This window comes from Xenopus tropicalis, chromosome 3, assembly GCF_000004195.4.
Source record: "Xenopus tropicalis strain Nigerian chromosome 3, UCB_Xtro_10.0, whole genome shotgun sequence".
NCBI lineage: Eukaryota > Metazoa > Chordata > Amphibia > Anura > Pipidae > Xenopus > Xenopus tropicalis.
Window position 1 is genome coordinate 103,397,061 of NC_030679.2, and position 26,935 is coordinate 103,423,995.

Here is a 26,935-nt window from a genome sequence, read left to right on the forward strand (position 1 = left end):
CACTGTATAAATAAAAGATGATGATAATAACTACTGTCAGCTTGGAACTGGTGATATTTTCTGGGTCCCCCTAGCAGAGAGCATCACTGCCACAATTACTGCTTCCCTTTTTCTGCATTTCTGCTGTTACTGACGATATGTGTAATGGAGCATTGGAAGTAAATTCATCCCAACTCTGAAACTATGTTCGCTAACATGCGCATGATTTATAAAATATGGACACTAATTTCCAACCATGTTGGCACATTGCACACAGGTTTTGGTAGTGGGCATGAGCAATTATGCTGCAATTCTGGGGGAAATGCAATTCAAAAATTGCACATTGTATTTATAAATGAGCCCATAGTCTTAATTTGTAGATTAAAGGTATGGTGATCTAAATTACGGTAAGACCCCTTATATGGAAAATCTCAGGTCCCGAGCATTCTGGATAACAGGTCCCATATCTGTATTATGTTATACATACAGTATTTAATGAAATCCAAGACTCTGCAGCATTGGGGTATCCAACAGGGTAACAATATTTAACAGCTAAGTGAAATGTTGTTTTCTTTTCTGACAGCCAATAGTTATGTTTGCTACTACTTAAAAAGCTGAAATTGTCCAGTTTGCTCCATTTGCACCAAGCGTGACAATCTCAGATAGCAGGAGAGTAATACACATAAAGTAGACTCCTGGAATTCCTTGGGAAACAGTAGACAAAGTCATGTTGTGGGTTCCCTGAAGGCACGGAAACATTTACACAGATGAGAATAAATGCTACAAGATGCCATTTCCAAGGAAATCTACTTATTTAAAGCATCATGGTTTCTTTAAGAAAAATCTAATGAATAGCGCAGCTTCTATTGTTGTAGATATCGTTTTTCTTCACACAGTCATTTGGTATTGGAAATGAAGTACATTCTTGGGTTTCCTGTTACTTACAGTATATGTCTCTGTTACCTATTTGTGTTACTAGCATTGTCTCTCTTTTTTGTCTGCCCTGTTTCAGCATTGCTCTATCTGTCAGCAGTACACCAATCTTCCTTTCCCTTTTCTCACACACCCTTGTGAACTCATTAGCTAATTTGTCTTGGATTACAAACAATATGTAGATGGCACACAAATCCATCTCTCATTGGACCCTTGCTTAATTAAATAAGTCTCATAGAAATATCACTTTGGAACAAGGAGCTGTGCCTAAAACTAAGCATAGGAAAGAGCATGTCCCAGTTCATCCTCAATATAAATCGTCTTGTCCACTGTCAACAACAGCACAGGTCAGCCTGTTACTAATGGTTGTAGTTTGAATATCAAACTCTTTTCTATCATCCTCTTGCCACAGCCACAACTTCCAGTTTTCAGAGCTAAAAATCAGTTGCTTTCATAGAGGACTTAGAACTTTTACATCTCTTTTTAGGGCTCTGGCACACGGGGGAGATTAGTCGCCCGCGATTAACTCCCTGTTCGCGGGCGACTAATCTCCCCTGTGTGCCAGAGCCCTTACCATTGCTATTTATTTTATAGCTGTCTCCTTAACAATAAAATAACAATTCTATCTATGTTAAGTATTTATTTCCATCTTAATTAAATCTCTCTGCTGGATTCCTTTAAAAACATCTCCATAATAAATGCTTCTAATGTTGTTTTTAAAGCCAGAACATTGACAGCCCCCGCCCCCCAAACACACACATTCCTGTCTTATTGTTATCTTTACTCTCACAGAGTGCTGCTTAAATGTAAATGTAGAGCTGAATGCAGACATAATGAGACCCTGCCCACAGAGCTTGCAATTTGTGTCTGACATAGAGAGAATATATGACTTGCCTAGGACCACAAAAAAGAAGCTTTTGTTAATATCAAACTATAGGTAGAACTGTAGCTGAAGTACAGTAGTACAGCAGTATTTTCATATATCTGTAAACTTTTTATAAACTAAATGGAGTAATGGTATAAAGAGGCTTTGTTTAACTGGTGGGTCTTTAGGGAGGGTTTGATGGCATGAGAAGCTATTGAATTTTCTGAAAGTCACTCCATGTGGTGGACCTTAAAGGGACCTGGCACCCTAAGAAATAATTACAAATCCTTTTCTATAATGCTAGCAGAGCAAAATAAACTTTACATGCACCCACAGTCTTGGAATTTACAATCACAACAAGCAGGAAGATACCATTTTGTGGACACTGTTATTGTGGAAAAGCTTTGTATCACCCCAAAATCTTGTGTATGTGCCATCTATGCAACATCTAGGAAGTGCTGAATGGAAAGTTAAAGTAACTGTAATTAAAAATCTGGCCTGTTAATCATATATTTCCTGCTCCGCCTCAATGCCTGCTCCACCTCTATGCCTGCTCCACCTCTAATACAACTACTAAGGGGCCCATTTACTTACTCAAGAACGGGCCGAATGCGTCCGATTGCGTTTTTTTCGTAATGATCGGTATTTTGCGATTTTTCGGATAATTGTCGCGACTTTTTCGTTGCCATTCCGAATGGTGCGCAAAATCTGGCGATTTTTTCGTAGCGTTAATACTTGCGCGAAAAGTCACAACTTTTTCGCAGTTTTCACGCCGAGTACGAAAGATTCGGATTCATTCAAGCTTCAGTATGGTGACTTTTCTTGGGCCAGGTTGGAGCTGCAGGGTGCCATTGAGTCCTATGGGAGGCTTCCAAAATCATGCTAAGTCTGAAAGTTTCGCCCGCCGCTTACGAGCGCTCAGTACGAAAAAGTCGCGACAAGATACGAGCGCATCGTAATGGCTACGAAAAACTTGTGTTTTTTCGCGCAAATCGTATTGGTAACGAAAAAGTTGCGACAATTTCCGCAAAGTCGTAAAGGTGCAGAAAATTCGCAAAAAATACGAAAAAGTCGAAAAATGTTTGTTTTCCAATCGGAATTTTCCCAATTCAGATTCGAATTCGTGTCTTAGTAAATGTGCCCCTAAGAGTTGCATGTGATTAATGAAATACCCAACCTACTTTGCACAGTAGTCCTATTTAGTTATTGTTCACGTAATCTTTACCAGCTGTTTACATTTATATATAAATTAAAATTTTGGAGGGTTATATTTCCCCAGTGTGTTTGTGCTAATCAATATATATTTAAACAAAATATATTTTCTGCACATTCTGTACTGTATTCTGTTACAGATGCATTCCAGCAGTGCAGGGTGGAGGTCCCAGGTTAACCTAAGGAAGCAGGAGCCAGCATTCCCCCACAGTCCCTTTGCAACACATTTACTTTGTAATCTATTCACTTGGCTTATGGTCTGAATGAATAGGGCAATTTGGCCAGCCATGTGGGGCTTAACAGCAAACAATCCACTCGTTTAATGCACAGTATGTGGGTGTTCACTCAAAGACAACTACTCAGTTGCATTTGATTAATACTAGGAAACACTCACCCCAGTTTGTATCCCAGTCCTTTTGGGCTATTGTTCACATTATCTTTATCAGCAGTATTTTTTGTTTTGTGTGAGGGCTAAGGGCAAAGACAGAAGGGGCGATTAGTGGCCTTGATTTTTTAAAATCATTAGCAGCAGCACCGAGTTTCACAATGAAACATACAAGTTGTCGCAATGGACATATGCAGTGTGGGACAAACTGCTTTTGTTCTTGCCGTGGCGATTAGTCGATGCGATCAGATTTTTAATCATCCCATCTATCCTCATAAACATGGAGCTACTTAATAGCAGCTACTTGTCACGGCTACAAAATGCCAGAAAATACCCTGCCATAAGCAATACTAAGCACTGTCTCTGGTAAAACACATGTAGACAGTTATTAGTAAATTATCAGCATTGCCTGTTTTTATAGCTGCTACATGTAGCTCCGTGTGTCTTTGTCCTAGGAATATAAGATTTGGGGAGAATTACACATTTTCTATGAGATTCAGCTACTTAATGTTTATTTGTCCCCACTGCTAAAAAAAAGTGTTCTACTTCTACAATATATTTTAAAGCTTCTAAATATTTCTAGATTGTAAACTGTAATGAACTTCTTCATACTGCCTGTATTAGTCTGTAGTGCTATACTGTATGTCCCAAAAGTACAGCATTGTGAAATGTAAGGCACTGTACACACTGTAGCACCATATTATCTGTGCATTTGTACAGTAAATTACTATTATTTACTATAGGATAAAACATTTACATTATCGTTTAACAAAAATCTACTGAAATGTAGCCTTTTTTAAGACTTCAAGATTGCTACACATTAGCAGATCTGTTTTTCTGGCCCAATGCCTGAAGACAAGGAACACTGGTTAATTAGATACAGTGCACACACAGTATTTGTCCTAGATTGTGCACATGAGCAATATAGTAAAAGCTGGAAATGTTACTGTACATGGCCCCAGAAAGGGCTATTAGGAAGCAGCAGAAGATCATGGTGCTGTCAGTTTACCCTGGGCCAGTGCATTTATAAGAAGCATCTTGGGAAATAGTTTCACTGGGGTTGTCTGACAGATAGACATCCCCAGGTCGGGCAAATGCCAGAGGGGTTGCTGTAAGATGCCATAGACAATCACTATTTATTGGGCCTGTGGATGCAGAGTGCTTCAAATTATGGAAAAACCCCATATCTGAAAAATCCCAGATCCCAAGAATTCTGGTTAATAGATCCTATACCTTTATTACAACTGACTCTGTAAGCATCTCACTTAGCCAATAAAGAATAAGAACTGATCTATTGGCAGTTTCCCAAGGGACCCTTTCAAGCAGGAAGCCTGTATTTCTCTTCACCCCAGTCTGATCAGCATCCAAATAATTTTAGCAGTATGCCCAAGCATGTTCAGACAAACATGTATATGTAGAACAGTTTGTTTGAAAGCTGGATAACATATCTGTCAAGGAAATCCCTAATACACTTCTCTTTCTCCATATATGGAATTGGCTGTCAACAATTTTGATTCCCTGTTCATTTTTAGTATGCAGTCTCTTAATTACACATCATTAGAAACATGTCAGTGTTTTGGGGGAATATTAGAGCTCTTGGCAATGTGTTACAGTGTGCATGAAATTATACATTCTTTTTATCTCTTACTCTTTCAGATGTTAATAGATATGATAATATGACCCCTTTTTGGCTAGAATAGTACTTATCTAGCTAGTTAGATAACAGCATGGGATACATTGGACTCCCTTTCAAGGGATGGGTCTTCACTATATGGAAGAGTGTACTTGGATGGTGTTGTTAAACTACACCTCCCACTGCCAAACGTAAATTAATGATGTAAAAGGATTACGCCAGATGTTCTTTATCAGCAAACTGGAACTAACAACTTTTACTGTCCAAGAAAATAGTAATGAAATGCATGGTAATCAATACTCACACTGCAGATACAATGGCTTGTATTAAAAAGGGACAAGATGGCAGAAAAATCAGAATGGTGCACCACTGCGGAGGACCAACTGGCTTAAGTAGACTGATGTCATTATGGTTCTACCTTAAATGGCCTGGATCCCAACAACACACTTGTGTGATCAGGGAGAATAAATCGAAGCCTGATACCCTTGTCACTACTGTGGTCCCTTTACTAAGGCAGAGCCTGTTAAGGAGAATACTCTCAGCTATCTCTCCTGGTTGGAGCATAAAAAAACTGCTCTTACTAAATAAAGCTGACTGTCTCACATTCCTAGAAGGTGCTATTAAAAAGTTAACTTGTTCTTACTATTCCTCTTTCACTGGGTCCCTGTTCCCTGACTTCACTAAAGGTACAGGTCCCTCTAGGGCAGAATACTTCTGGGCCGTGTTGATCCGAGGTTCCATGGATCATTGATCTGGTTCAACAGATGCAGGCCAAAACTGAAAGATCCATCCCTTACCCAACACTATATTAAAGTGGTCATAAGGCCTAAAGCCAATAATACAGAACTATGCTAATAGCAAAAGAGATATATGGGCATCTGCCCAGTAACAGTAAAATTAAGTGTAGGGTTTAAAGCTATAGGGATTGTTAACCCTAGAGGTCCTTACAATACAATAATAAATGAGTATATACATTAAAGTAAAGAAGCAATCCCCATAGGGCAATGGAGAGAGTTCTGATGCTTTGCTAGATGCGAGGGGATAATTGCTCTAGAAAAACACCTGAAATCATTGCATATGTAACTGCACTAATATATCCGTTCATTTAATTGCAATTAGGACTCCCACTGCTAATAGATCCATCTGGGCAGATGCACAGATGTTTAAGTGGGTGGCTGAGGTGTACAGAACTTGATCAATCAACATGCTGCATTCTCTTGGAAGAGTATCAAAACGTCCGTTACAATCAGACAATGCTCACTTTTGCATGGTAACTAATCATTTAGAGGCTGATTATTTCAAGAAAAGGTTACAGAGTGACTGTATAATCAGGCAGCTTTGTCGGGTTCATTGTTTACCAATCACCCAACTGCATCTTGCATTCTGTGACTGTTAAGAACACATCTCTCCAACACTGCATAGATTAGCAACAAAATGATTTTGATGCACTTTGTGTGATGCATCTGATATTCCTGCCCTGGGTGTAGGGAGACAATTAAGTGTTGAACTTTTTTTTCATTCAAGGACACATTCTTAGTTCAAAATATTCACACAATATGTTTTATTTTAATTCATATGAGTCATTCTATATAGTGTTACATCAACATATTTTATACATGGAAGGCAGAGATATACTATTATATATTATATTATTGTAGTTAGATTAGGTGTTGAGCAACAAAATACCAAAACCAAAATACCTGAATACACCATGTAACCATGTAGCAAGGCACTTGATAACTGCCATAAGGTGGGCAAAAGTAAAAATAATGTGTATGTTAGAACGACGTGTCTTTTTGGAACTTTTCTATCCGTTTGTATTTGTTGGTGGGTTTTTTTCATAACTAAGGGAACAACTGAATATTGTACAAGAACCTTTTGGGTGAAAGCTTGTAACAAATCAGAATGGGTCTGATTGGGCAAAAGCTTGTAAAAAATCAGAATGAGTGTTCTGGCATGGATACTAAAATGGTTAAGGGAAAATGAAGTGCTCTTAATAATTAAATATACTGTATTCTTCAGTCTTATTTTTTTCTACTCATCTTGATGAAATGAGTGGACTATAGTCATGTTTATTATAGCCATAGATGGAAATGGTGGAAACTATGGGGCTGATTTACTAACCCACGAATCCGACCCGAATTGGAAAAGTTCCGACTTGAAAACGAATATTTTGCGACTTTTTCGTATGTTTTGCAATTTTTTTCGGATTCTGTACGAATTTTTCGGATCCAATACGATTTTTGCGTAAAAACGCGAGTTTTTCGTATCCATTACGAAAGTTGCGTAAAAAGTTGCGCATTTTGCGTAGCGTTAAAACTTACGCGAAAAGTTGCGCATTTTTCGTAGCGTTAAAACTTAACGCTACGCAAAATGCGCAACTTTTCGCGTAAGTTTTAACGCTACGCAAAATGCGCAACTTTTTACGCAACTTTCGTAATGGATAGGAAAACTCGCGTTTTTACGCAAAAATCGTATTGGATCCGAAAAATTCGTAAAGAATCCGAAAAAATCGCAAAACATACGAAAAAATCGCAAAGTACCGATCATTACGAAAAAAACGCAATCGGACTCCATTCGACCCGTTCGTGGGTAAGTAAATCAGCCCCTATGTGTACAATAATTTCTAGCATACTTTAGAATAGGTGTCGATACACGTACCTTATTTGCCAAGGTGGATCATAGTTACCTTGTCCTTGACGTGTCTGTATTGCTGAAAGAGCAATTCTTGGGGCATTTAAAGGAGAAGGAAAGGCTAATAAAGAGTTAATCTCAAGCTGCAGGCATACCTTCAGTTGTCTCAATAGTGCCCTTAAGTCTCCCCATATTTCACCTGTTCAGAAGATCTGAAGCCAAACACTGAGAAAAAACGCTGAGCTGTGTAAAGAGGATTCCCATAATGCATCGCTCCTCCCTTGACTGTAGGACTGGGACACTGTAGGCGGCGCATGCACTTTGCAGTTTTCAGTGTAACAAGCAGGCGCGCTCCCCCCTCCCCTCCCCTAAACAGAATGAGGAGCGATCAGAGCGAAGAACAGACGAGCGCTGTGGGGAGTGGGGGGGGGGTTTGAGAGTGTGGTGCTGTGTTGCTGCGGGTTGGGGGTGCTCGGTTGTGGGGGGGGGTGCGAGCTGGTGACTCTCATCTTCCATTTTGCTTGGGGTGACAAGCTTTCCAGGCTTTCATGACTCAGACAGTTTTCCCTTCTCAACCCACAACTTTAAGCACTGTAAAGTTAAATTAATTTGCACCTCAGAAGCTCATTTATCATTTAGTGACTTTTACCTACATTGTTCTTGATTAAGTGCAAGGGGTATTATCAGTATCCTCTTATGGTTTTAAATAGACAAATACCAGATGAGAACTCACTTGTGAATGTTGCAGGTTATATTGCTCTCACTATACTGGAGATTGTCCAGACTGACTGATAGGCAATACCAGGCTGTCAGTAATTCACCTGTGACTTGTTAGGACTTACCTACTGACATGCCTTCAGCTCTTCTAGATCCACTGGGTCACTGCAAGAACTCTTAAATGACTGTCTACCATGTGGCATTAGCCTAAGGCAGCACTTTTGATCAAAATAGACAGAGACATGGTGTTAGTACATGACCTTATCTCACTTGCCTCAAGCAGATTTCAATAGAAGGTGTTGCCTGTGACTAAATAGGCCCAGGAGGGTTAATTTCAGTAGAATATGGGAATGTCCTAAAATCCAGTCACTGGGTATGTTCTCAAAAAAGGCATGGGAATCTCATAAATGCTGGATATTACACTCAACAAATATATGTATATCTGTGTGTTGCAAAACAGATCTTGAATTCATTATTATTTACTGGTACTGTGAAGTTAAATGACTTATAGCCTGTTTATCTGCATTAACTATTATGGTAACATATGATGTATCCTTTTTTTAGAACTGTATACTGGTATACTGTAACTCCATCAAAGAACATAACAGGGCATAACATTTCCAATCATCGTAACACCAATTCATGATCTAGTGTATGAATGATTAAATATTTTCTTTACAAAGGATCACGGAGTATGTTGGTTATATAACTACATACATATGAATAGAACATGATGTCTAACTGTTTTTGAGAAGCTAGCTATAACAGCTAATTATTCAGAGAGAGTCTTATTGTCAGTGGAATGAACTTATAGAGACAAGGCAAGCGCATAACCTAGAACTAGTGTTCCCCATCCAGTGGCTCGTGAGCGACATGTTGCCTACAAACCCCTTTGATACAGACCATGTACAGGTCCTTTTCAAAAAATTAGCATATTGTGATAAAGTTCATTATTTTCTGTAATGTACTGATAAACATTAGACTTTCATATATTTTAGATTCATTACACACAACTGAAGTAGTTCAAGCCTTTTCTTGTTTTAATATTGATGATTGTGGCATACAGCTCATGAAAACCCAAAATTCCTATCTCAAAAAATTAGCATATCATGAAAAGGTTCTCTAAACAAGCTATTAACCTAATCATCTGAATCAACTAATTAACTCTAAAAACCTTAAAAAGATTCCTGAGGCTTTTAGAAACTCCCAGCCTGGTTCATTACTCAAAACCGCAATCATGGGTAAGACTGCCAACCTGACTGCTGTCCAGAAGGCCATCATTGACACCCTCAAGCAAGAGGGTAAGACACAGAAAGAAATTTCTGAACAAATAGGCTGTTCCCAGAGTGCTGTATCAAGGCACCTCAGTGGGAAGTCTGTGGGAAGGAAAAAGTGTGGCAGAAAACGCTGCACAACGAGAAGAGGTGACTGGGTCCTGAGGAAGATTGTGGAGAAGGACCGATTCCTGACCTTGGGGGACCTGCGGAAGCAGTGGACTGAGTCTGGAGTAGAAACATCCAGAGCCACTGTGTACAGGCGCGTGCAGGAAATGGGCTACAGGTGCTGCATTCCCCAGGTCAAGCCACTTTTGAACCAGAAACAGCGGCAGAAGCGCCTGACCTGGGCTACAGAGAAGCAGCACTGGACTGTTGCTCAGTGGTCCAAAGTATGTCATTCGGAAATCAAGGTGCCAGAGTCTGGAGGAAGACTGGGGAGAGGGAAATACCAAAATGCCTGAAGTCCAGTGTCAAGTACCCACAGTCAGTGATGGTCTGGGGTGCCATGTCAGCTGCTGGTGTTGGTCCACTGTGTTTTATCAAGGGCAGGGTCAATGCAGCTAGCTATCAGGAGATTTTGGAGCACTTCATGCTTCCATCTGCTGAAAAGCTTTATGGAGATGAAGATTTCATTTTTCAGCACAACCTGGCACCTGCTCACAGTGCCAAAACCACTGGTAAATGGTTTACTGACCATGGTATTACTGTGCTCAATTGGCCTGCCAACTCTCCTGACCTGAACCCCATAGAGAATCTGTGGGATATTGTGAAGAGAAAGTTGAGAGACACAAGACCCAACACTCTGGATGAGCTTAAGGCCGCTATTGAAGCATCCTGGGCCTCCATAACACCTGAGCAGTGCCACAGGCTGATTGCCTCCATGCCACGCCACATTGAAGCAGTCATTTCTGCAAAAGGATTCCCGACCAAGTATTGAGTGCATAACTGAACATAATTATTTGAAGGTTGACTTTTTTTGTATTAAAAACACTTTTCTTTTATTGGTCGGATGAAATATGCTAATTTTTTGAGATAGGAATTTTGGGTTTTCATGAGCTGTATGCCACAATCATCAATATTAAAACAAGAAAAGGCTTGGACTACTTCAGTTGTGTGTAATGAATCTAAAATATATGAAAGTCTAATGTTTATCAGTACATTACAGAAAATAATGAACTTTATCACAATATGCTAATTTTTTGAAAAGGACCTGTATACGTAGTCTGCCAATCCACGTGTGGATACCAAATAACCAATCACAGACCTTATTAGGCACTCCATAGGAATTTTTTCATGTTTGCGTTGCCCCCAAACTTATTATTATATTGTAGTCGCTAAGAACTGGCATGAGTATCATGTCAAGTATTTTAAGCCATGGTTTTTCTGTGGCTTTCCAGGTATCAATGAATTAAAATTCCGATCATACTGCTGGCTGAAGCATGCAGCAACAGTTTTGATTTCAGTGGATTGATTTTCCCTGGCCTAAACAATTGGTAAATAGGCTTACTTTATTTTTATGTAATAATATCAGAATGTTCATATTCACCGAGGACAATAATATGAAAAAAATAACCAATCTGAAATTGCCAAGCTATAACATTTGTACTAATCCTCTTTACGGCTGAAAAAATATTTAAAGAGATACAAACTCCAGTTTAAAAAAGTTCTGCTATGCCTTCCCAGTATCCAATAACCTGACTACGAATTGCCTACTGCACCCTCCATAGAGAAAAGCAGAGGACTAACTGAATTTCAGTGGTTCCTAGTGTACAAAAGTATTCTTTTTACGAGTATTGTCACAATGTGTGCCTTTAATAATGAATAAAATGGGACTATTTTTGCATTTAGTCTTTATTAAGGAGAGCATTTTCACCCCATGTCTGCGTGGGATTTTTCAAGGGTTGCCTTAGTTGTCTGTCATGGTCCAAAAACATCCTACTGTGTTTGTGTGCCTGTGACAGGTAATCATGTGAATAATTAAATATTTTTTGTAAAACCATGCATTTTGTAATAAAATTAGCAATGTTACAATTAACAAAACAACAAAAGTTAGACCTTTTGGGGAGCTGTTTTTTCTTTCTTTCTTCTTTTTGCAGCCAAAGCAATGGAGATGTGCATTTTAGCCTGCGGAAGATGCACTGGAAGACACAGAAGGTCTTTCTAAAGGCGTAGGATTGCTTTGTAATGTAGAACAAATGACTAGGTTATGGCAATTGGTTCCAGCTTATTTAGAGTATTGATCCAGAGTGACGTCTGATGGGTATTGATTCTGGGAGAAATCTCATTGTTCTACTCTCCTCATAATGGCTTTGCACCGGATGACAAAAGCCTGACAACCAACTTTATTCTTTCATCTGGTTAGATATACATTCCATCTTCATCCCAACCCTTTGTGTTGGTGACTAGCCCAAACTTATCCTTCATAGCCTATAGACTTGTCATTGCTCAGCCATTTGTTCAGTACTCTGCATCCTAATGTGAATCATACTGTAGCAGCAAATGACATTACTTTCTGGTTTTACCATACAATATCTAATTTAAAGGTCTCTGCTTGTACTTTATAGCTTGCTATGTTTATTGTCAATACTTGATTAAATTTAAAATACAGCAATCCATTGCATGCAAGCCTTTATCTTCTATGTCACAGAATGAGGGCATCGTTAATCCATAAAAACAATGAATTGTGGGCTTCTGTACCTACAAAACAGTGCATGAATGGGCAAGAATATGCATGCTCTAATTTCTGGCATTTGCCTCTTGCATGTGAAAGAATAAATGGAAGACAGGTGTTTGCACTTAATAAACTTTACTATGTAAGATAGAAAGTCATGGAAAATGTCAATTAAATATCATTTGCGCAAAAGATCAAGCTTAAAAAAACGAATTTATTCCTGCACGTGACTATTTCAAATAATCAAATCATCCATCAAGATTTGCAGTGTATTGCTTATATTCATGTATGTTTTGAATGGTGAAAGATCTCGTGCTGAGCATGTACCGCTGACAAAATGAGGGCAGTCTGCTTATAATTATAACAGGGCAAACAGAAAACCAAGCACTTAATTAGAAACATGAAAATTAGAATTTGCGTAGAAGAAAGGTTTGTTAAACCTGAGCCAAGTTGTAATATAACAAAGACTTGTATATGTTTTAAGTCATATCCTGTTTAGAAATCTGTATACAAGCAGTGTTTTATGTTCCTTTTTTTGCTGTCTGATATATGCATTTCCCAAACCTGCGTGTGATCTATAGCCAGATTTTTTAAGGACTGAGTTACACACAGTTGGGTGGAAGTTATTTTTGTAAATTTGCTGTCGTAACGTCTCTTGGCTGTTTCCCATACACTGCATGGTGTTTATATTCACTGTGTACAAGACTGCTATCTAGGCACTATTCTATAATAAACACTGTTGCTTACTCTAGTTAGAATATTATTCACTACCTTGTAGTCATCTGGAGATGAAGTTATAGTCTGATTTGTAACTCTGTGTACTAGCTCAAATCTGGAACCAGTTTTTCTTGAGCTGCTACATTAATGGAGAGTTTTAAAGTGGCATCAAAGGATGGAGAGGTAGCATCAAAATCAGTGGAAATGATTTTCCTTTAAAGCCAGTGTTTTCACCCAGACTCCTGCATGGCTACTTTCAGAACTATCAAAATAAATGTGCAACACTTGAGTGATGTCTACCGATGTGCTTGAATTCATCCACCCACCTGGTACCTGGCCACCTGAAACAACTTTTTTTTATCCTGTAGGTTCAAAGGGTAGGGGAAGACAAGCAGGACTTAAAAACACTTAATTTTGCAGGTCCCAGGACTGGCTGATGGGCCAGGATTTGGAAGCTGCATGTTTTTCTGCCATCCTTATATGAGAGCAGGAAAGCAGCTCTAAAAGAGTTACTGTCATGCTTGCATGCTTCACGGGGCTGTTTCATGTGATGCAGTTATATCATGGCTACATTGCTGAAATAGCCTTAGACTATATGGGTTCTGTAGAGTATTTTAGGCGAAAGTGTCAGATATCAGTACCCTAAGGCAGGGCAGTCCAAATGTAGGCCGGATTAGGCTCCCCAAAGGTTTTTCATGGCCCCCAGTCAAAAACGCCACAGACTTCACTGTATGACATCATCATTTTAATTTAATCTGGCCCTTGAAAACGCTATATGAGAAATACTATGCCAACTATATGCAATAAGTTGAACAATGCTGCCATAAGGTATTTCATTGCCCCCTAGATATGCCGTGGCCTTCAAATACCTACATGAATTAAAATATATTCTAGCCCATGGATATACTGCAAGTCAAATATTTTGTCCATTACATAAAGGTTGGAAAGTTCTTCTGTACAATATACTAGGCTCATCATAACTTACTGAACTGCACTAAACATGGTTTCCTAATGGTTTCAGAAATTACAGCAATTTGTGCTGGACATTGTTGTATTTAAGGAGTTAGTAATGCAGAATCTCACCCCAAATACAACAATGACCAGCACAATTAGCGGTTATTTCTAAAACCCATTAGGAAACCATATTTAATGCAGTTCAGTAACAGCACAATTAGGTGTTACTGAACTGCATTAAATATGATTTATTAATGATTTCAGAAATAACAGCTAAATGTGTTGGTCATTGTTGTATTTGGGGAGTCAGTAAATGGGTTTCTGCATTGTTAGCACAGATAAATATAATATTTCCTAAAAGCAGCCCAGCTGGTGAGTAGTCAAGCTATGGTTCTGTAGACTTTTTATGACTTTGATGATTCTGCAGACTTTTTATGACTTTGTACTCTGCACCTATGGCTGCAAACAAGGGTTACGGAATGAAAATAGGACCAGTGGGACCTTCCAATCTAAATATTTTTTAACTTAGCCTGGCACCTATCTGTAATGCTTGTCAACTGCAGCACATTCTGTTGCAATATAAATCTTAGCTGTATTCTGGCATTTTCTTTCAACACGTTAATTAATATACATATACAAACGCTACATGTTCATAGATTGCTAGAAATGTGTGAAGCGGCCAAAAGTGCAGAACAAGTGAATCAATGTTGTTGGTGTGCATAAACCAGTTTTAAATGATCCCCATAATGGTTCCAACCTTCCAAAGGCCTGGGTGGGGGTAAGTATAATCAATGCTTTTCAACTCAAACTGAATATAAGTCTTAGAGATAAAGGATCCCTTGAGATATTATTCTTCACCCCTTTCACCCCAAAATGGTTGTGGGAAAGGCTTAATGCTAAATAAGAACATTTTATTAGCAGTGATTTCTAAATGTGGGAGTTAAGGTGGCCATACATGAGCAGATCCGCTCGCTTGGCGATGTCGCCAAGCGAGCGGATCTTCCCCCAATATCCCCACCTACGGGTGGGCCATATCGGGGAGCATTTAGGTAAAAAAAATAATAATCCGATCGTTTGGCCCTGGGCGGCAATGGGGCAGTCGGATTTTCTAACCTGGCCGATCCAGATCTGGCCAATTTCAGGCCAGATATCGGTCGGCCAGGCCGCTCTGCTCTCCCCATACACGGGCCGATTAGCTGCCGAATCGGTCCCTTGGAAAATCTGAGTTTACCTTTCCAACCCTGTGTCTCTGTCAACAAACAGGAAAAGACTCACCCTTCAGGCAAATACAGCATGATTGTGTTCTACTGACTTTATTTGCATGGGAAAGGAATAAGCAGGAAACTTACCTGACACAATCTACTGAAAATAAACAAAAGGCAGAATTTAAAGGTATCATAAAATAATCAACTGATGTTATTAAGTGAGATATCTGTAATTTTGAAGATCACAAGATGATACATGCAAAACTAGGGATGCACCGAATCCAGGATTCGGCAGAACCCAAAAAAGTGGGTTTGGTGCATCCCTATGCAAAACAAATGCAAAGATACAAATCCACATGTTTGATTGATGGCACTTAGGACAACTGGCTGAAAAGCGCCCAAATTTGCCTGATGCTACCAACACTTTATCTGAATGGTAATACACTGAAAATATTAATGGAGTACTCAATTTAACTTTAATTGAAAATAAACAGCACAGCTACCTGTTGGCTTGTACTGTACTCTTTGCAAACCTAACCTTATTAAATATAAATATATATACAGTGGTGTGAAAAACTATTTGCCCCCTTCCTGATTTCTTATTCTTTTGCATGTTTGTCACACAAAATGTTTCTGATCATCAAACACATTTAACTATTAGTCAAAGATAACACAAGTGAACACAAAATGCAGTTTTTAAATGAGGGTTTTTATTATTTAGGGAGAAAAAAAATCCAAACCTACATGGCCCTGTGTGAAAAAGTAATTGCCCCCTGAACCTAATAACTGGTTGGGCCACCCTTAGCAGCAATAACTGCAATCAAGCGTTTGCGATAACTTGCAACGAGTCTTTTACAGCGCTCTGGAGGAATTTTGCCCCACTCATCTTTGTAGAATTGTTGTAATTCAGCGTTATTTGAGGGTTTTCTAGCATGAACCGCCTTTTTAAGGTCATGCCACAACATCTCAATAGGATTCAGGTCAGGACTTTGACTAGGCCACTCCAAAGTCTTCATTTTGTTTTTCTTCAGCCATTCAGAGGTGGATTTGCTGGTGTGTTTTGGGTCATTGTCCTGCTGCAGCACCCAAGATCGCTTCAGCTTGAGTTGACGAACAGATGGCCGGACATTCTCCTACAGGATTTTTTGGTAGACAGTAGAATTCATGGTTCCATCTATCACAGCAAGCCTTCCAGGTCCTGAAGCAGCAAAACAACCCCAGACCATCACACTACCACCACCATATTTTACTGTTGGTATGATGTTCTTTTTCTGAAATGCTGTGTTACTTTTACGCCAGATGTAACGGGACACGCACCTTCCAAAAAGTTCAACTTTTGTCTCGTCGGTCCACAAGGTATTTTCTCAAAAGTCTTGGCAATCATTGAGATGTTTTTTAGCAAAATTGAGACGAGCCATAATGTTCTTTTTGCTTAAAAGTGGTTTGCGCCTTGGAAATCTGCCATGCAGGCCGTTTTTGCCCAGTCTCTTTCTTATGGTGGAGTCGTGAACACTGACCTTAATTGAGGCAAGTGAGGCCTGCAGTTCTTTAGATGTTGTCCTGGGGTCTTTTGTGGCCTCTCGGATGAGTTGTCTCTGCGCTCTTGGGGTAATTTTGGTCGGCCGGCCACTCCTGGGAAGGTTCACCACTGTTCCATGTTTTTGCCATTTGTGGATAATGGCTCTCACTGTGGTTCGCTGGAGTCCCAAAGCTTTAGAAATGGCTTTATAACCTTTACCAGACTGATAGATCTCAATTACTTTTGTTCTCATTTGTTCCTGAATTTCTTTGGATCTTGGCATGATGTCTAGCTTTTGAGGTGCTTTTGGTCTAGTTCTCTGTGTCAGGTAGCTCCTATTTAAGTGATTTCTTGATTGAAACAGGTGTGGCAGTAATCAGGCCTGGAGGTGACTACACAAATTGATATTGAAATTGAAAATTGAAATTGATAAACCACAGTTAAGTTATTTTTTAGCAAGGGGGCAATCACTTTTTCACACAGGGCCATGTAGATTTGGAGGTTTTTTTCTCCCTTAATAACGTAAACCTTCATTTTAAAACTGCATTTTGTGTTCAATTATGTTATCTTTGACTAATAGTTAACGGTTTTTGATGAGCAGAAACATTTAAGTGTGACAAACATGCAAAAGAATAAGAAATCAGGAAGGGGGCAAATAGTTTTTCACACCACTGTATATACACACACACACAGTTGTAGGCAACTTATAATGCAGTTTAAATCAAAATAACTGCAAAATATATACTGGATTAAAAAGGTGAGAAGGTAAGAATCCTTATAGTAGGGCTAGCAGATGCAACTAATAACGAACTCAAATGCAGTCCAAAATGGCCTGTTAAGAACACAGCATGTGAGTGTGTCATCAGATAATTTGGGCACAAGCCCACTACCTTTTTCGAGCAATAGCCTGCTGAGGAGTTTTGCATAACTGACAGATGGCTATTCTGGTCCTGCCAGTATGGACTCTAATTCAAAGCATTCTCCACCAGCTATTTAGCATTAATGTTATACTAAAAATGTCATTTTCATCTATGTGTCTTCTGTTTGAACACATTTTGCAGCTTTTCATTCTAGATTATAAGGTGACACATATAGGTGTCCAATCTGTAAATCTTCAGCTGTTGCTGAATAGGAAAAAAATAAAATTTTTGAATTGTTTACTAAATGACATTAGCATTGGAAACGTTAACCCTTAAACTACAAATTACAGGCAAAGTTCTGCTATCTACTTTGCCTGCCTGATTACTGTGAGACTCTAGCCTCAAATTTTTTGTCTTTTTCATTATTTGCCTTCTTCTTTTCATCTTTCAAATGGGGGTCACTGACCCCGACAGCCAAAAATCTATTGCTTTGTCAGGACTTTGACCCTAACAACCAAGTGGATGTTGGGGTGAATTAGACCCTAGCAACCAGATATGTAAGCAAAATAATTTTAAAACCACATAAAAAGATGGAAATGAAGACCTACTGCAAAATATGTCAGAATATAGTTAATGAAGTTGATATAAAGGATAACTACATCTTTAAGATGTTCACATACTAGCAAATGGTGACTGGTGTTTCAGCTTCTCTTGAATAGGTTTCAAGTCATACTTCTTTATAACTTCTTCAGTTATTTGTTAGGCCAGGTGGAGTTATTGCTTTGCACAGGCTAGCCATGTGCTCTGATCATTGGCTCGGGGTGGCCAAATTGGGCAGACAGCTGCTTGCTTTTACTGTGGAATGGTTTCAAGGCAATGTATTATTTTTATTTATTATTTTGTAGCAATACAATTAATCTCTTTTTTTTTTTTAACAGATCATTGTTTTACCAGCCCCCTACCACTTATAACATTGTTGGCTGCTCAAGTGTACTTCTCTGTGTAGAATTTGCCTTGCAGCACTACAGATTCATGTATAAATCTTGGCTCCAGCACAATGGCACTGAGAATTTTTCCCACAAAATTACCAAACAGAAATCAGTTAAAAATGAAAAAAAAACTACAGTAAGATTTAATAGGATTATTTTTGATAGTTGTCTTCCAATTTTAGAGCTTGATTTGTAGTCAAATCTTATGGAGTAGTGTATATTATACTTTTTGTTTGTTTTGATGGGAATCACTCATCTGACTGACAGAATAACACAGACCTAGAGGAGGGGAAAGTAGAGCTCTTGTAACTGTGTCTGAGCTGCCTGTGACCTGAGGCCAAGCCATTATGTTATTGATTGTCTCATGCACAATAACTTCACATTTTGGGTATCAGCCAAAACCAATAATGAACACTTTTTTGGGTGGAAGTCTGAATGTACAAGATTGGCTATGGGAAAAAAAAAACATCTATGTAATCAAAGTGTGCAATCAATGTACTTTGATGGGATACACATGGTAAACTTAGGGGTCAAGGATCAGCCCCTGCTCCACTATCATTTTTGAGGGAGCATGTGTAGTTTTTAGCTGTGTTTCTTCTCAGAAAAAATCCAAAGTGACAAATCCCCAGGAACTGTCCCCCATTACAACTAATGAAACTCAGTAACAATCACCTGAAAATGCAAACATGTGCAGTTTCTGACAATAGATACTAGTTTGTGTCATAAACCTAGCAATTGCCATCGACCCTCAAAGGAGGCAACCCCGTGTGTGCCAATGCACTTAGAGGCCATGCCCACCTTTATTAAAATCCTAACATAGTGGTATTACTTTGCAAAAGAAACACTTAAACCAACATACTACTTCAAGAAAAAATAAATATTTAAAAATAATATAAATAAAGAATGATGCCTGACTTTGGTTTATGCCTTGGCAACCCCCTCCTCCAACATGAAAATGCAGAGAAATTGGTGAGGACACAGTGACGCCCTTTCTCTTACTCGCTCATTTATATACCATTATTTGTATTGGTTAGCAATAGGATTATGCGCTACAAACAAATGAGGATAGTCAGGTGATGTACAGTATTGCTTAACACCACATTGTCTATATTGACTCTCAGACTCTGATCTCTGCTCTTGAACCCACAGATCAAGGAATAGTAAACATTTAATGTAAAAACTATATTAGGACTCTAACACATGAGGGCTTTTTGGGGCTTTTGGAACTCAGCTTTGAGTGCACCTAAAACATCAGCTTTTATATTCTGCCTGTTCATAATCATGTTAATTCAGATTTGCATTTTATTGCCACCATATTTCAATGCACAGCATGATGTATATTTTTTTTGTAACTGATGCATGTTTATAATACAATAATTAGTAAGATGTGCATTAAACCCACAAAGACTCATTATTATACAGGTATGAAACCTGTTATCCAGAATGCTCTATATCTTAAGTCTACTAAAAACATAATTTACACATTAATTAAACCTAATAGGATTGTTTTGCATCCAATAAGGGTTCATTTTATATGAGTTCAGATCAAGGAAAGGGTACTGTTTTATTAATACAGAGAAAAGGGAAATCATTTTTAAAATGCTGAATAGTTTGATTAAAATGGAGTCTATTGGAGATGGCCTTCGCGTAATTTATAGCTTCCTGGATAAAGGGATTCTATACCTGTAAAAAGTGTTAATAGACACACATAAATATATTTTCCATGCAATACTTAAACATCATAATGATTTGTTGGCAAATTAGGCTGTTTCAGTCATAATAAAGTATATTGGTAAAAAGAAACTTTGCAAAATAAACAAACATGGCTGACCTATAACTTTCCTATTGGGAATACAGAAGTCTCCTCTTATCAGCTATTTGCACAGTTAATTAGCTGGGGGAGGAAATAGGAATGCCTTGAAAGCCTTAAGGTGGCCATACACGCACCGATATTATCGTACGAAACCTCGTTTCGTACGATAATCGGTGCGTGTATGGCATGTCAGCGAGCCGACCGATATCGCAGGAAGCTGCTGAAATCGGTCGGCTCGCCGATCGGCCAAGTTAGAAAATTTTGATCGGGCGCCATAGAAGGCGCCTGACCAAAATTCTCCCTTCAGAGCTGAATCGGCAGAAGGAGGTAGAAATCCTATTGTTTCTACCTCCTTACCTGCCGATTCAGCCCTGAATGGTGTGTGGCGGATCTGACGATGTTTCGTGCGACCGACGGTCGTACGAAACATCGTCAGATCGCCACGTGTATGGCCAGCTTTACAGACACATCTTTATCTGCTACAAAACCAGGAGAAAACTTAGAGTGGCACGCTGTTTTAAAAATTAAAATGACCTATATTTTACTGCCTTTAAGGTTAATACATTGACCCCTTACCCATTGTTTCAGCTCACTGGGGGGGTCATAACAATCTAGTAATAGCTAAGAATAATAGAATCATAAAGCTGCTATGCTGCCTGAAAACAACCTACAATGAAGCATAGGCAGCATTTAGCTCTTTAATTCTCAGAATATTTAGTGCCTGTTATTGAATATAAATGTGAACATCTTTGCCTAGACTGTATCTCAATGATTACACACTAGGCTTTTCACTTATTAAAAATGTATGAGAGAGCATTGCAAAATGCTTTATGAACAAGACTGTGTTTGCTTGCAGAGTGCTAGCTTCCTATAGAAAGCTGTTGGTAAATTGGGTCTTTAATTAAAGGAACAAATTACACAGCTCCCCTCGGTTTTAGTTTAAAAAACAAAATGAGAATTGGTGTGCCATGTCTATACTCAAAAATAAGGGGTATGGCACACAGGGCAAACAAATAGTCCCTCTCCTTCTCTCATTGCTCACAATACTAATGCAAGCAAAGTGGTGCCAAGGTCCACCTCTCACTGCCCTATGTGCATCTAAAAGGGCAATCTCTAGGATTAAAAGCAACAATAGGACTACCAGGTCCAAAGATTCATGAGCCATAGCCGTTGGTTAAAAAACAAGCAACGTTGCTTCAAAATTAAGCTTTGTTAAACCATCATTGAGGTTGCAGCCAATCCAAGGACTGTGCACCATTTTGTACAGGGCTAAGCTTAAAGGGACTCCTTCACCTTAAAATTAAATATTCTAAGAAATATTGCAAACAGTTGTTAATGGGATAGTTTTTTTGTTTTATGGCAATTTGAAATTGGTCTTCATTGAAAAAAATGTAATCAACATTTTTCACTGCTGTGCTTCAGTTTAAAATGTAAGTAGATCTCTAGTTACTAGGGTCCTTTCTACCCTAGGCACCAGGCAGTGGCTTGGAAATTAGATTTAAAGATGAACGTGAGAGAACCTCAACAGAAAATAAGGAATAAAGGTGCACATACCATAAATCAGTTCTAGCCACCATGGTCAGTGACCCCAACAACCAGACTGCATTTTAAAACTGAAGCCACAGAGGGGTAGTAAACTGATATACCATTAAAAATGAAAACCAACTGGAAATTTGCTGAAAATGTGTCAATCAATAAAATAGTGAAAGTGAGCTTTCCCTTTATGTTGTTTTACTTTTTGTACTGCAGCTCTCTACAGTTACTTTTTTTTTGAGTCCCACTTATCAGCCAAGCAGCAGTCTGAATGACAGACTGGAAGATAAATAGAAGAGGGGCTAAACAGAAAGATAATAATTATTAATAACAAAGAAAAATCTAGCCGCAGAATTGATCTACTTACGTTCCAGGCTGGAGATGGAAAGGAAAAGGGCAATAGTTCAGAAACTACAACATTTTTTTTTAAAAAAAGTATAATTGCAATTGATCTCAAATTACGACTGTGTACATTACATTAATCATAATAATCTCCATACAAAATCAGTTTTTAGAACAGTGAAAATAAATGTCATTCTAAGCAACTTTCCAAAATACATTAAATGTTCAGATATTTGTGATTGTAATTGCTACTGAAAGCAGTACCTGCCTGGCTGTTTGCATTCTCTGCACTTCTGGTTCTGACTCCTGAAACAATATATCTACAGACCTAGAGAACTAAAGTAGGAATAAGACAGGCATAAACAAACACTAACATCAGTTTGAACTACATTTAGGGCTCTGGCACACAGTTAGGGCTCTGTCGCCCGCGACAAATCTCCCTGTTCGCGGGCGACTAATCTCCCCGAAATGCCATCCCACTGGCGAAAATGTAAATCGCCGGTGGGATGGCATATGCGGCGGCGGGAAGTTTCCTCTCAAGGCAACATTAATTAGTTCAAGTAATGATCTTTTAAACTCAGCTTGTACTTTATTTTCCAGACTTTATTAAAGTTTCCTTTAAGATCCATCCAATATTTGTCCATGGGCCCGCTAAGCATCTAGGACTATATGAAAAGAGTGATTGAAATGGGGGGCACATTGCTAGTGGCAATCACTAAAACCAATGAATTTCTAGTAAAAAAAAACAATGGATATCTTCCTATAAAATATACCAGGACAAGTTTTTTCATCCCTGGTACTGTTCTTGGTAAAGTTCTACCTCAAGAAAGTACTCATTGCCTGCTAGCTGGGTTTCCTAGATCTGTTCCAAATCTTACAATAGCTAATTTCAGGCTGAGCTCCCCCATTGCCCCGGCAGCGGGACCAGCCCAAAGTACCGGAGCCACCTGTCTGGTTACTTTTGAACTACACATCCCAGTATAATATTGGTAGATACAGAAATTTGTAGTAAAGTAACTGTGACTATCGACTGAGAGTCACTTTGGGGTGTTTTTCCCCCAGTATGTTATCAGGAAAACGGCGTTCTACTCATTAAGGAAGACTAAATACATGAAGAAAACATATTGTACACCTGGCTTAAGTGCTGTGTTTAGTGTCACACAAACACCTCACAGAGGAAGCTGAAAAGCACAAAAGTAAATGCGTTTGCCAGCCAGTGTAAGACTCTGCCAGACAGACAGACAGAAGAAGAGACCTAGGAGGACCCTCCAAATCTGCATGTGTGCTGCAGGATCACAGCTGGGGGAGGAGCTGCCACAATCCAGCTAAGCAGCCCTACTGACGGACTGACTGGAGATGGCTCGGATTTCACCATTTGCCTGGGCTGACTTTGTTTTGCTCCCAGCCTGTCCCGGTGCTGGAGGGATATGCTGAGAGAGTTGAGCACTGTATGAGGGAAGCAACAGCAGGGACAGAAAGGCGCTTTATCATCTCGTTCCCTATAGGAGCCGAGCCACCGATGAAAGCGAGGATTGGGCTATAGGGTCGCTTAGTGTCCGTGCTTCTGTGCTACAGTCGCTGCTCTGTGTGAGGTGCATCTGGGCGCAGCGCTACCCGCCGGGGCTATTTTTACTATCAGGCTGGGCGTGTGTGCCAGGGGGAGGAGGCGGCAAAGTTTAGCCGTGCAGTGTGTGCGTGTGGATTGATTTCCCTACTCGGGACTGGCTGGCAAGCTTTCCCACTGCGCGAACTGATCTGGAGCGAAGTTGTAGCCGGAGCGGAGGGCTGTGTTTATAGGGGGATGGGAAGTGCATGGGGGGAGGTGCAGCTGCTGCTGGAGTAGAGGGGGCTTGGGCAGTCCGCTGTCTCGCTGCCATTTCATCAGACTGGAGCTTTGAAGATCACAAAGATTACACAGCTGGGCCCCAAGGCACTGGCCGGGCTCTGCGGGGCTGGGGGATGTACGGAGCCTTTTAAGCCCAATTGGATGTTCCCTGCGAGCGGCAGCTGGATCGGAAGCCTCCTATGTGGACTATTGCTCGGAGCTTACACAAAGTTACCAGATGGGTGCCAGGATCTGCCATTTGCCTGTGCCCAGGGATAAGTAGCACCAGGGAGACATTGGGAGGCGGCACAACTAATTCCCCACTCGGTAAGTTTCCTTTGTGCTTCACTGTGTGAGGGGGAAAGTGCCCTCTTATACGGGGCTACCTGTTATCCGCAACCGGGCTCTGTCCAGCCCAGTGGTTCTGATAGCGAACTCGATGTTCTGTTGGCTTTCACAGGGACTCATTTGGGAGTCTTCATCAGATTTAAGGAGGCATTGCTCAGCCCTTTATCTACAGTGCTCTTCTACTCACCACCCGTGATATTTATACATATAGAAATATACATTTGCTATACGTTCTGGGGGTTTCATTAGCCCCATAGTGGGCAGCTTTCTGCCCCGGAGCTGTTGGAGGTGCCCTGGGCATGTCTCTTACACATTACTATTGTATCAGAGCCCAGTGCTTTCTCTATATCAGATCACAGTGTCTGTGATTTCCCTGCTATTTGGACAGAATGTGATATCCATGCTATTTGGATAGAATTTAATTTTCATGCTATTTGGATAGAATTTAATTTTCATGCTATTTGGATAGAATTTAATTTTCATGCTATTTGGATAGAATTTAATTTTCATACTATTTTGATAGAATTTAATTTTCATGCTATTTTGATAGAATTTAATTTTCATGCTTTTTGAAGAGTTTTTTTTATATTTGGTGGCTGCAAGTCTATCAGCTTTGTGTATATCCCCTGGTTAGGTATATGCTCTAATGCATTAAGTGGGCTGGAACTTTGGGCACTGTTATTCTCTGCATATAGGGAAATGCTATGCCAAATGCTTCCTTGGTCGGTACCAGCAATGTGCTGGGATGGAGAGGGAGCTGAATTTCATTCTTAGTGATAAATTATGCATGGAAACAAATAGTAGGAGAGTCCGTTGCAGCCTTGTCTGGTGCTGAGCAGCTGAAAGCAGTGTTTTGCTGTAGCCCTGTCGTGGTCAGCTTATCTGTTCATGTGTTGGCACCTTACCAAAGGGGTCTGCTAGATTTAGACCCTTGCAGTATCTTATTTCTTTACCTCGTTTGCTTCTGAAAGGTCACTTGTTTTGTGAAGTGTATTGCCTGGCTATGGATGAAATGAAGTGAAAATCTCAGTAGTGCACCACCTACCGAAACCACACCTCAGGGCTCCAAAGTACTGTGATATGTCACAGACCAGGGCACTTACTGCTACGGCGGCAACGGCGACCAGTTGCTTTGCAGCATGCAGAGCTCCCTTGCTGTATTATATATATATATATGATACAGCTATTTAATCTTTTAGTCATCATTTACTGTGCTTTTAAACCCCTTTCGCAAAGTAGTGTCAAAACCAGACTGTGCCACGCTGAATGTGGGTATTATAATTCTGTGTGTGTCTTGAAAGATTCTATTAGCAATGTAACCAACCCCCGATCCTGGTGCATTTAACCCTTACACACACTGCAGATATCTTATATCCATGAGGATAAAACCCCCATAAAATACGTTATTATTGTTTTTATTCTTGCATTACTAATCCTAAACTTCTGTACAGGCTTTATTTTTGAGACACAGTGGGTGAGTGTACCATAGAGCTGACAGTCTACATTTAGTATACGCAAGTGCCACAGTGAAGTTAAGAAATATCTCACTCCTGGTTCCCCAAGCTAGAGTTCATTTGCCTACCCATTATTTATTATTCTTAAGTTATAGATCTATAGATTTTTGTGTTCTAGATCGGTCTATTTATCTCTATCTATCTATCCTATCTATAATTTTGATTTGTCAATATCCTGTTATGAAATAAATGGTTGATAGAGTCTCTGCTGACTTTAATGTTTATTTTATTCAGGCACTGGCTGAGATGCTTGTTTGTATGCTTGGGGTGTCCAGCTTACAAGGAGCTCAGTGTGAGACTGTGCTATTGCTTTTGTGCTGTAATGGAATATGCCTTTATTCAGCTTTATTTGTGCCCAGAGCAAAGCATTCATGTGCTTAATGTAACTGTATACCTAATGAGAATTTCTGCAAGCAGCATTGCTTTCAGTCTATAAACATTTACTTTGCTCAAAAGAAATTCATAAGAAGACGAATGGGTTCTGTCACTGCAATCTAATTGCATACTTGGAGGATCTAATTATACCTCTCTTTAAGAAATGAGCAAGTGTGCAATTTGTCCTTTTTTCCCCTTAAAATTTACTGCAAAAAATGTATTAAAGGGTGTAGCAATGTTAATGAATAAATTATGTTACCTGGTTGGCTTTGAGTAAATAATGTAAACATTATAATGAAGGTGATTTGCCCAAATTGGTACCTTCCAATTATTGATCAGTGATTGGTAAGTGGCAAAGCATATGTGTGTGTGTGGGGGGGGGGTGATATGTAGTTTTTCCATAATTAGAGGGCAGCAGGTTAATTCCACTTACTGTAGCCCAGCACATGGGTTATATGTCTGTGTTGCTTTAAATAACAGATATGACAGCACGGTCCTCAGATGATGTGTGTTTTTTTGCAGCTCTGCTGGTGAAAGATCTCATTGGCTATATCTTATCTCAAGGCAGCTTTGTCATGAACCAATCTTTAAATTAGTCCTAGTGTAATAACACATTTAAATTGGATGACCTTCCG

At 39.5% G+C, this 26,935-nt stretch overlaps 1 protein-coding gene across 5 annotated transcripts in view; it reads left to right on the forward strand.

Moving 5' to 3' along the window:
• Positions 1-26,935, forward strand: part of sema6d (semaphorin 6D) — a 238,976-nt gene that overhangs the window by 170,467 nt on the left and 41,574 nt on the right. For 3 of the 5 annotated variants that reach the window (XM_012958564.3, XM_012958563.3, XM_012958565.3), the window contains exon 1: positions 23,497-24,390. The exons of 1 other annotated variant lie outside the window; for it this stretch is intronic. The gene's annotated coding sequence lies outside the window, so the exon portion shown is untranslated. Of the gene's footprint in view, positions 1-23,496; positions 24,391-26,935 lie in introns of those variants that run through there. One more of the 5 variants, NM_001126680.1, reaches the window with a different exon arrangement.